This window comes from Eucyclogobius newberryi, unplaced genomic scaffold (assembly GCF_026437365.1).
Source record: "Eucyclogobius newberryi isolate DKJ021-1_F unplaced genomic scaffold, fEucNew1.0.hap1 SCAF_4, whole genome shotgun sequence".
NCBI classification, from domain to species: Eukaryota; Metazoa; Chordata; class Actinopteri; order Gobiiformes; family Gobiidae; genus Eucyclogobius; species Eucyclogobius newberryi.
In genome coordinates, this window is record NW_027316056.1 from 10,261,392 (window position 1) to 10,272,372 (window position 10,981).

Genomic DNA, 10,981 nt, shown 5'->3' on the forward strand with positions numbered 1-10,981 from the left:
ACAAAATTTACGGATGGTCAAATAGTGCAATTTTTTTTTGTTGGTTTGAATAATTGTTAAAGTGGCAGGAGTTATAAGGTGTTTATAAAATTCAACAGCAGAGAAAAAGAAACTGGTCTTGTGGTTCTGGCTCACGGATGAACAAAAAACAGAACAAATGTTATCTGTATTTTGTATGCACTGATAATATTTGACATTTGAGGGTTTGCTATATGGAATATTTGACATTTGTCACTGTAATCATAAAAAAGACACTTGGAAGAGGAGCTGCTGTTAAATTCTAATAATAAACGTACCTAACACATGCTCTGATATGACTCTGCTAGTTCATGTTTGTGTAGTTTACATTGTGCGTTCTTTCTTCTCTGTGGCACCGGCTCAGGTTCATGTGCTGCAAATACCTGAGAGAAATAACCTTCGGTCCTGGCTGATTGGGAGAATCAAGAATATCAAAAAATAGCTCTATCATTTGGTAAATATGTAACATTCTGTAGAGTTCAGTTCCAGAGACAAGAATGTAAAAAAGTGTGACAACATGCTCCCATCAATGTAAAATGTGTAATTTATCTTTTAGAATACCACCAAAAGGCGTAACTATTGAATTGATTCATCTATGAATACATTTTTGTACTGTGACAAAGCCTGCAATTTACACAATTATAAACGTCTTATAATGTTACTTCCTGGTTGACAATTGAATGAACATTTAGAACCTTCATGGACAAACATTGTGTATAAATACAATCAAATCATTTACAGAAACATTAAAAACACACAATTAAATAAATGTTTTTGAAGCAGCAGTGATGTTGTGGCTGATGTTTTTTAAACGTGTCAGTTTCAAAAGGAGGATTGTACTCCTTCTTAAACGTTCAGGACTGTTACTGCATCAGGAGAAGTGTGAGTTTGTTCAGGAGTTTGACTCGCAGCAGGGACAGAGTCAGTGAGCTGAGAGATACATGTCTGTGACATCAGGTCCCGGCTTCTTCTTCTCACAATGAGCTGAAAGCACAATGTTGTCACTTATAAAATGGTAGTTCATAATGAATAATAAAAGCCTGTGTGTTGATTAAGCTCCAGTTTGTTCTGACGGATGTCGTGGTAATCAAGGGTGGAAGAGAAATACTACTGTTACTGTAATCAGGGTAATTGTACTTTATAAACATGTACTTGTCTTTCTAAACCTACAAACTCACTACACTGCAGCGGGAGCTCAAAGGACATGCAAATTGTGGTTTGAAACTATTTCATTTTTCATATTGTGTATGAAATATTGATCTGAAATTGTGATTAAATGTAACTAACTAATACTACAGTACATTTTTATACTTTTGCCTGTAATTAAGTACATTTGTAGCCATTTAACTCTATTTTTACTTCTCTTTCCTCCACTTGTGAAGGTAAAAGCTGATTTGAGCCTGAGCTGAATCCACTTGAGATGAATTCTCACCTATGAGTAATAATCCAATGGAAACACAGAGGAAAAAGAAGCCACAGATTCCTTCAGTCCAGTGGTGTCTCGCCTCAGAGCCAGAGGTCAAAGGTGACTCTGGATGTATCACTGGAGCTGCGTCTGTCACATCAAAGACATGAATGACCAGAACGAACAGAACAGATTCATTATTAAAGGACAAATGTCTGAGCTCACCCACAACAGTCACATTGAACTGGACCTGGTGCATAAACCCGTCTCCACAGGTGATTTGTCCAGTGTAGAGTCCAGAGTCTCCAGCTCTGAGGTCAGAGATCTTCAGAGATCCAGTCATGTGACTCAGACGGCCTTTATAACTGTCTGGAGGCTCACGTCGATCCTGTCCCTGGTCAAACAGCACCAGGGTCTGTGTGTTTACGTCCCACACGACATGACGGGGCTCACACTGAGAGGAGACTGGACTGTCCAGTGTCACTCTGTCTCCAGCCTTCACCTGCAGAGGTTTGGGTTCTTCTGCTGCTCGGGACAAACCCACGAGCGCTGGAAGACAAGAAGGACAATATTTAGTTTAGTGTGTTTTAGTCTCATGTGTTTGTTAAAAGATGAATAATAAGAAAATGCTCAGTTTAATTTATTTAACAGTAAAACACACAAATACAATGAAACAATGAACGCAATCCAAGCAACTTAATCTAAAAAGCTAATTATATATTTGAAGTCACTGACTTCTGATATTTACAAAAGGTGGAAGCATGTTCCCCTCAGTGCAGTCAGAGTGAAGTGTGAGCTTCAGCAGCTGCTCTGTTTCTCCACAGGTCACAGGTCAAATGAAACACTATGTTTCTACTCAACTGGACTCTGGTTTATAACTTTCAAAAGGATTAACTCTACCTCACCCTCCGCAGTTGGTCTCTATTTCTTCCCCTTCAAGCTCGGGTCCTCTACCAGAGGCCCCTGGGAGCTTGAGGGTTCTTCAGTATCTTTTCTGTTCCTGAACTGCACCTTTCTGGACCGAGATGTCTGATGTCTGGGATCTGCTCAAGCCACTCCTCCAGTTTGGGGGTCACTGCCCCAAGTGCTCTGATCACTACGGGCACCACTGATACCTTCACGCTCCAGGCCTTCTCCAGCTCCTCTCTGAGGCCTTGGTATTTCTCTAGTTTCTCATATTCCTTTTTCTGGATGTTACCATCCTATGGCACTGCAATGTCCACCACCACGACTTTCCTCTGACCCTTGTCGACCACCACTATGTCCGGTTGGTTCACCATTACCATTCTGTCTGTCTGTATCTGGAAGTCCCAGAGGACCTTGGCTCAGTCATTCTCCACTACCTTTGGAGGTGTTTCCCACTTTGTCCTTGGGGTCTCCAGCCCGTACTCTGCACAGATGTTTCTGTACACTATGCCAGCCATATATATATATATATATATATATATATATATATATATATATATATATATATATATATATATATATATATATATATATATATATATACATATATATATATATATACATATATATACATATATATATATATATATATATATATATATATATATATATGTGTGTATATATATATATATATATATATATATACATACATATATATATATATATATATATACATATATATATACATATATATATATATATATATATATATATATATATATATATATATATATATATATATATATATATATATATATATATATACATATATATATTACATATTATATATTATTACATTATCCGGTGTAAGCTAAACGTCCAGATGAGGGTGGTTGTCGCAGTAGATGAGACTGGAGCAAAATCGGGTTTGGTTGTCACACTTTAGATACATTTTATCCCAAAATATTGTATTTTAAATATTGCTCATGAGAAAATATTGCTCACTAAAAACATTGCTGCTTTACAAACTTCAATAATATGCATGTTTTTTAATTAATTATGTGTTTTTCTTGCCATTTAAATCCTGATTCATGTGTTGCTGAATGAAAATGAAATAAAACGTTTAAAGATTAAATTGGTCAAATTTGCCACGTCTTCTCATTATAATATAATAATAATATTGGGACAAGCAACTCTGTGAAGTGGAATGAAATATATGAAATATTTGTATTTAGTGATAATAATAATAATAACTTTTGAACTGAATAAGATATAGTGCATCAGGTGAAATATTTTGTTACTTGAGACTTCATCCTTATTCTTTTAAAATAGACTTTGTAAGAATTACGCTGTCTTTTTGTTTGTTTTTTAAAAATTCAGACAAATTTGACAACCAAACCCAGCCTCCCCTAAAGAAGACAGGAGCAGTGCATTCCAGTGTGGATCAGCATCTCATGTCATGTCGACAATAAAAAGAGCTTTAAACAGTGATTATCACCAGCAGAGACTCATCCCGCACCAGGTTTTCTTTATTTCATGATTCTTCCATAAACGTTGCTCAAATCCTACTGCAGCCAAAACTAACGATTCAAATGCTGTTTTTAAGACAACTAAAGTATTTTTTAAAGGTTAAGATCGGAAAAAAGACAGAAATCATCACAAACCTCGACCTTTGTCAGTTGGTCACATTGCGCTCTGGGGGAAAAGACTTTCTGGACCGTGTCGCTGCAGCTCCAATGGACCGGCCTCTCACGGCAGGTTTAAGTCAGCCTATCAGCTAATGTATAGACACATGCCATAATACTGGTCTACAGCAAAGCAGGGAGAGAGGCCCTGAACGCCTCTGCATCTGAAACTGCTTTAACACCAGACAGGGATTAAACACGTGTTTATAACAGGCTAAATAAGATAAGGAGCGTGAGACTGACTAAAGAGAAGAGAATGAACGGGTTTGACTGAGTTGACAGTCACTGAGACTTTGCTCTCCGCCTCCGCTGTAGCGCTGTCTCTGTTTAAAATGCAGAGTGCTTTTTCAGTCTGTGGACCCAGCACAAGGAGCAGGTTTTACAGACGCAGAAAAACGGGTCCGTTTAATAGAGGCGTTAGCTCCAGTGTCTGTGCCCTGGTCCCAGTCCGTCTCAAAACTCAAAGAGCAGTGACTGGAGGACTTAGTTTAAGGAAATGCACCTTTTTAACTTCGAACCAAAATCCTAGGCAGAATCCTGCTCCTTGACGGTATAACAGTAACTGAGAGACTGCTGTTGTAGATAATGAGTCGGACTCCTGCTGCTATAATTTCTCTGCTCATTATACATTACTCCAGGTAATGTAATAGACGCATGTCATAATTAAGCAGGGAGAGGGGCCCCCAGAGGCCACGCTTCCCCTGCACCCTTTAAAAATAATATAGACTGCAGTGCTCACTGTGTGAAACACTGCACTAAAGCCACAAACCACAGCCTCTGCTTCTCCAGTGTTTGTAAAGCTAAAGGGAGGTTCTCCTGTGGATTTGTGGAGTCCTTGACATTTAGTTATACATTTATGAAATGTATTAAAATGCTGCTGATAGTGTGTGATATTGAACAGAAAGTAGTTGTTAAGAATAAAATATGTGATATGACTAAACACTGGGACCTATATTTCCTAAAACACCTGTAAAAATGAGCCCCATTTAAAAGTGAAGCTGTTCCTGAACCTCTGGAGCAGAAACAAGTGTCTGGAGCTCAGACTCTGTAGTTTTGGACTCTGATGTCTGTTTTACTCTCATTATATGTAGAAACAAGCTCTGCAGAATTCAGATTTTAAATCCCGCCGAGATTTTCTTTGTTAAATATATGAATGAGTAAAGCTGCTGTCTGGAGTGATCTGCTGATTGACACTAGATTTAGCATTTATTGGGTTTTGACAATATTCTCTAAATTCACTGAAATATAGTTTTGTAATTGAAAATGAATTGTAATAAAGCAAAAAATATCCATGTTGAATACAACTGAAGCACATTAAGTTCCAGCACCAACACGGAGTTTTCCTCTAAAAGAGAGCAGCAGAGTGGAGCTTCTGTCCTCGAGCTCACACACCTTCAGGACGAGTCACTCCTTTGGCCTCGGCCTTCACCGCGGACACTGTCCCGCACCAACGGGTTTTCCTCCCTCTAAATCTAATCTCCGCGAACTTGACACCTATTTGGCGATTTAAAAGTGTAATAATATGTCAAGTGTGCCGTTAAATGCCCCATTTCCATTTAGAGCTCATGCCATTGTCATGGGAAATGTGAACGCGCAAAGAGCAGAGCAGTGGCGGGGAACCGTTTCTTGCGGTTCATGTCTGGTGTTGTGCACTGACCCGCTCGGACACTGCTACGCGGCGTTTCGCCTCTGAAGTGCTACAGGGTTCTCTGCCGGCTTAAACACATAGTGAGTATGTAAATTCATTCCAAATTTCGTCTCCCCTTTGTTTCCCCTTTGCCTCCTTCCTGTGAAGGACCTCTCCGCTCCTCCGCGTTGTTGGCGCAGTTTAAGGCCTTCACTGAGCCCTGTGAGTTTGGCCTGAAGTGGTACCGCCAGTGCGCACTAAGTAACGTGATACTGGAATGTCCTTTCACCTGTGCATAAATTGCTAGTTCCTAAATATTTTTCTATTTAAAATGAGATAATTTAATCTCTGTCAAAATAAAGAATGCAACTTTCCTTCTACTTTGGTGCCCAAATTATAGTGGGCTATATTTCAGTTGGATTTCCTGGACCCCTAATCCCGTGGCGTTGCATATAATTTGGGATTGTGGGGAATTTCGTAGTCTAAACTATAATCCTACCTCTTGGTCGCCACAAATGCAAAGCTGATTGGTTGATCCACACAAAAAAGTCACTTGAAGAGTGTGGACTGTGTGGAGTAAAATAAAAGATAAAAAAGAGGCGCACACAAGTGTTCACACTCCTCTTCTTACTCCTATAAACTCGTGCTGAACCGTGTCACATCAACACAAAAACGACTCAAATGAACAACACTAACACATCCATAGTTCTGCGTGATTTCACAGCGGCGCATGAGCCGAGTCTTAATCATTACACACACGCGTCATGTCCATGTGTGGATCTATTCAAATACATGATGGAAGTTGTCCTGGATATGAAAGTGGACAATGTGTATGAAACTCACCAGAGCAGAAAAGAGCTAAGAGTAACTTCCACATGTTGGAAGTGTCCTCTGACTCCTCTAAGTCCGGGGCGTTTGTCTTCAAATGTACGTGCGTCTAACTTCTGCGTCGGGCGAGAATTGGGCTGCCGCGGTGTGTCCTGGGGCTTAACGCGCCTGCACTGACTGAGCGGGGCCGGGGCCAGAGACGGGCTCTTGATACATTCACCCACGTCACAACACCACGTGATCGCACACCGCTGCAGCCAGCGTGGTTGCCGTCCAGTGCTGCCTTGTTCCTGCGCCGCGCGAGTGAGTGAGACCGGATGATCGCAAAGAAGGACCGCTGCTCAAAATAGATATAACCAGACCAGATCTTAAGCAGGAGGAGCAGTCTGGTGTAACTGGGATCACGTGGTTCAGTGAATATGTTAATGTTGTGGGTAAACCACCCTTCAAACTACGTGTGTCATCTTCAGGTGCATTAAATCATAATAATGTCACACTTATAGGAGCAGAAGTGAGTGTCAGACCTGTGTAACTCTGAGAAACATAATGCTCAACTGCTTTATGATGTGTAATTGTTCATTTCAGGCAAGAGAGGTGAACAGGAACAAATTTCAATTTTAGAGCTGTCAAAAAGAATCCTCTTATATATTCACATAAATGTTATACACGATTACATAAACAAGGTTACAAATCCGACCAAGCGCGGAAGAGAAGTATCCATGTTTAGTGGGAGAATGACGACGTGCTCTTCATGGATTTGACTCAGACGCACTTCACTCTCATTGAAGAGTATATTATGCACATCAACATATAAACCAATATAATAGATCATGATACAAACACACGTGTGAAAGAGCCTGTTATATTTTCCTCTGCCTTTCCACATTCCTCTCTCAAACAAACGGGACGAGGAGGCGGAAGAAGCAGAACTAGTGCCCCACCCTCATGTGCCTCTTTGTGGAAACACAGGTAAATAAACTCTGTCAGTACAACTAGAGTGTGCAGAATGTGTGTGGTGTGGGCCTATAAGTAACATGTTTTTATACTGTACTTTCTGTTTATCTACATGCTTTTTTTTAACTGATGAGAAATGACATTCCATTGATTGATTCCACGAGCTCACATTGAAATGACAATAAAGTGCATTCATTCATTAATTCATGTTTTCTAAGGCAAACAGGTTAGTCCATCTTTCACATTCAAAAGATGTAATAGTTTATAAGTCTTAACATGGCAACAATGTTCACTCCTCATCCTGAAACCCATGGACCATGTACATGTATTGTTGTGATGTTTGCACTTAAAACGCTGCATAACATGAAGCATTTTATCAATGTTAAAATTGCAAAATGGCACATATTTGGGACATAAGCCAGGTTTAAATTTCTTGTTGACAGATTAGATACAAAGACATTTACAAAGTGAAGTTATTTAGTGTGAGTAAACTATACTGTCTGAGTTTAAAAAAGGTTTAAAAACAAATCTCTTCTGTGAGACTTTAAAGTTTATATTTATGTGGGAAAATACATTTTGACAAAACGACCCATTACAACGTCACATATAAATCTATGGATTAATTAGTAATCATTTTGTTTCCAGGGAAACGTTGTTATGTTGAGAAAGCGAACAAACGGCAGATCAATCGACATATGGCCCGTCCTGGTGCAGGTCTGAGGGGCTGATGGGGCAGATTGTCATCTCACTTCTGTCAGTCTGCCCCAGGGCAGCTGTGGCTACAATAATAGTTCACCACCAACGTGTCTCTGATCAGTGTTTAACTGAAACTGTCACGGTGTGGTTCAGAATCAGCTTCAGAAAAAGGGTCAATGAACAGGATTCAAAAACTAGGAACTTGCTTTGCCATTAAGGTGCAACATACAACAATGGATAATAATAATAATAATAATAACTTCAGAACATATATAAAAACTCTGACGCAATAACAAGCCAAAAGACAATATGAATTCATGTGACAACACAATTCATTAAACATTAGGACAGTTTGTGTTGAAAAAATGTTACTGAGCAGCAGTCTGTATTTTGTATGCACTCATAATATTTGAGGGTTTAACATATGGAATATTTGTCATTTGTCACTGTAATAATAAAAGGGATCGTTGGAAGAGGAGCTGCTGTTAAACTGCTCTAATAATAAACTTACTCTTATTCACACACCAGTGTGTGTGACTCAACACTGAAGCAAAGCGGTCCTAACCCAAAAGTGAAGAGTGACAGGTTCATTTGGGGCCACAGTCTCCTCTTGGTTGAGGAAATCCTCCGCTGATTGTTTGCATACATAAGTTTACATTGTGGGTTGGTTCTTCTCTGTGGCAGCGGCTCAGGTTCATGTGCTATAAATGAAGTGAAAAGTATGAATACAAGTGCTGTTTACTCTCAACACAAACAAGCAGAATGACTGTGTGTGATAAAACAATTGTCACACAGAGTCATCCTGCTCGTCCGTGTCCAGAGTAAACTGCACTTGCATTCATACTTTTCACTTCACTTTATTAAGAGTTAAGTTAAAGATACATGAGTTTAGGTCCACGGTCCACGTCTGCCACCCGCTTGTCTCCATGTAATTGTTCTGCCTGGAATGTTCCGCAGTATGGCATTAAACATATCTATTTACAGAGATACATACATCAAGCAGCTCCTGAAAAGTTACATAGTGCACCTTTAACACGTCTCTCCACTGCGATTAAGAATGTTCCACCTCGTCTTTAAACAACTCATACTTTATTCAAGACTAAGACAGGATTTGGAGCAGAATTATCTGAAGTCATTTATTTCAGATTTGTTAGAAGTCAACATTTAGTTTTCAAATACTATTGGAAACATTGCATAAGCTCAGGTTAAATACTTCATCTAAAGCTGCTAAAAGTGCTGATGAAAACAATAAACTGTCTTGGGCGTGGCTTTGTCTGGAATGCCCCAAATCAGAAACAAGTAATAAAGACCATAGCGTTACAATAGAGGAAAAATAAATATACAAAGTTAGACATGACGCAATGTGATTTACAATAAGTCACAGTTGGTTTAAACACTGCAGAGACACAAGTAAAATGGATACAAATGAAATGCCCTTATTTGTATTTCCTCCAGAGCCACGGGACAGCATGAAACACAAACAAACAAAGTGAAAAGGTCCTTATCCTTCAGAACAGATGCATTATATACAGTGAGGTGCCTTTTACTATGATTAAGACGTGTCCATTACACTGCACTGAGACACGTGCCCTGCTTTATGACACTATAAATAACAAGATCGGGAACAGCTTCATGCCCTCCTCTGTCTCTGTCTCAGCAGATGAAGTCCTGTGGTACTTTCCACCTCTTTCCCTCCTGCAGACTCCACAGGAAACAGAACTATGCACCATGTCTCTACAGAGCTGTGCAGAAGTGGTTTCTAACACAGCCACAGTGTCACACCCCTGGGAACTTCCACCTCCGGAAGAGCAAACCATTTCTACCTGAACATCTTTTGTGTGTTAATGTGGGATCTCCTCAAGAACCGTGAAATACAAACACTGGCTTTGTATCACAGTCCTGACCTGGTTCAGTCCTGGTTTGGGTTAGACCTGGTTCAGTCCTGTGTGAGTCCTGGTTTGAGTTAGACCTGGTTCAGTCCTGGTTTGGGTTGGACCTAGGTTCAGTCCTGTGTGAGTCCTGGTTTGGGTTGGACCTGGTTCAGTCCTGGTTTGGGTTAGACCTGGTTCAGTCCTGTGTGAGTCCTGGTTTGGGTTAGACCTGGTTCAGTCCTGGTTTGGGTTAGACCTGATTCAGTCCTGTGTGAGTCCTGGTTTGGGTTAGACCTGGTTCAGTCCTGTGTGAGTCCTGGTTTGGGTTAGACCTGGTTCAGTCCTGTGTGAGTCCTGGTTTGGGTTAGACCTGGTTCAGTCCTGGTTTGGGTTGGACCTGGTTCAGTCCTGTGTGAGTCCTGGTTTGGGTTAGACCTGATTCAGTCCTGGTTTGGGTTGGACCTGGTTCAGTCCTGTGTGAGTCCTGGTTTGGGTTAGACCTGATTCAGTCCTGGTTTGGGTTGGACCTGGTTCAGTCCTGTGTGAGTCCTGGTTTGGGTTAGACCTGGTTTAGTCCTGGTTTGGGTTAGACCTGGTTCAGTCCTGTGTGAGTCCTGGTTTGAGTTAGACCTGGTTCAGTCCTGTGTGAGTCCTGGTTTGGGTTAGACCTGGTTCAGTCCTGTGTGAGTCCTGGTTTGGGTTAGACCTGGTTCAGTCCTGTGTGAGTCCTGGTTTGAGTTAGACCTGGTTTAGTCCTGGTTTGGGTTAGACCTGGTTCAGTCCTGTGTGAGTCCTGGTTTGAGTTAGACCTGGTTCAGTCCTGTGTGAGTCCTGGTTTGGGTTAGACCTGGTTCAGTCCTGTGTGAGTCCTGGTTTGAGTTGGACCTGGTTTAGTCCTGGTTTGGGTTGGACCTGGTTCAGTCCTGTGTGAGTCCTGGTTTGAGTTAGACCTGGTTCAGTCCTGTGTGAGTCCTGGTTTGGGTTAGACCTG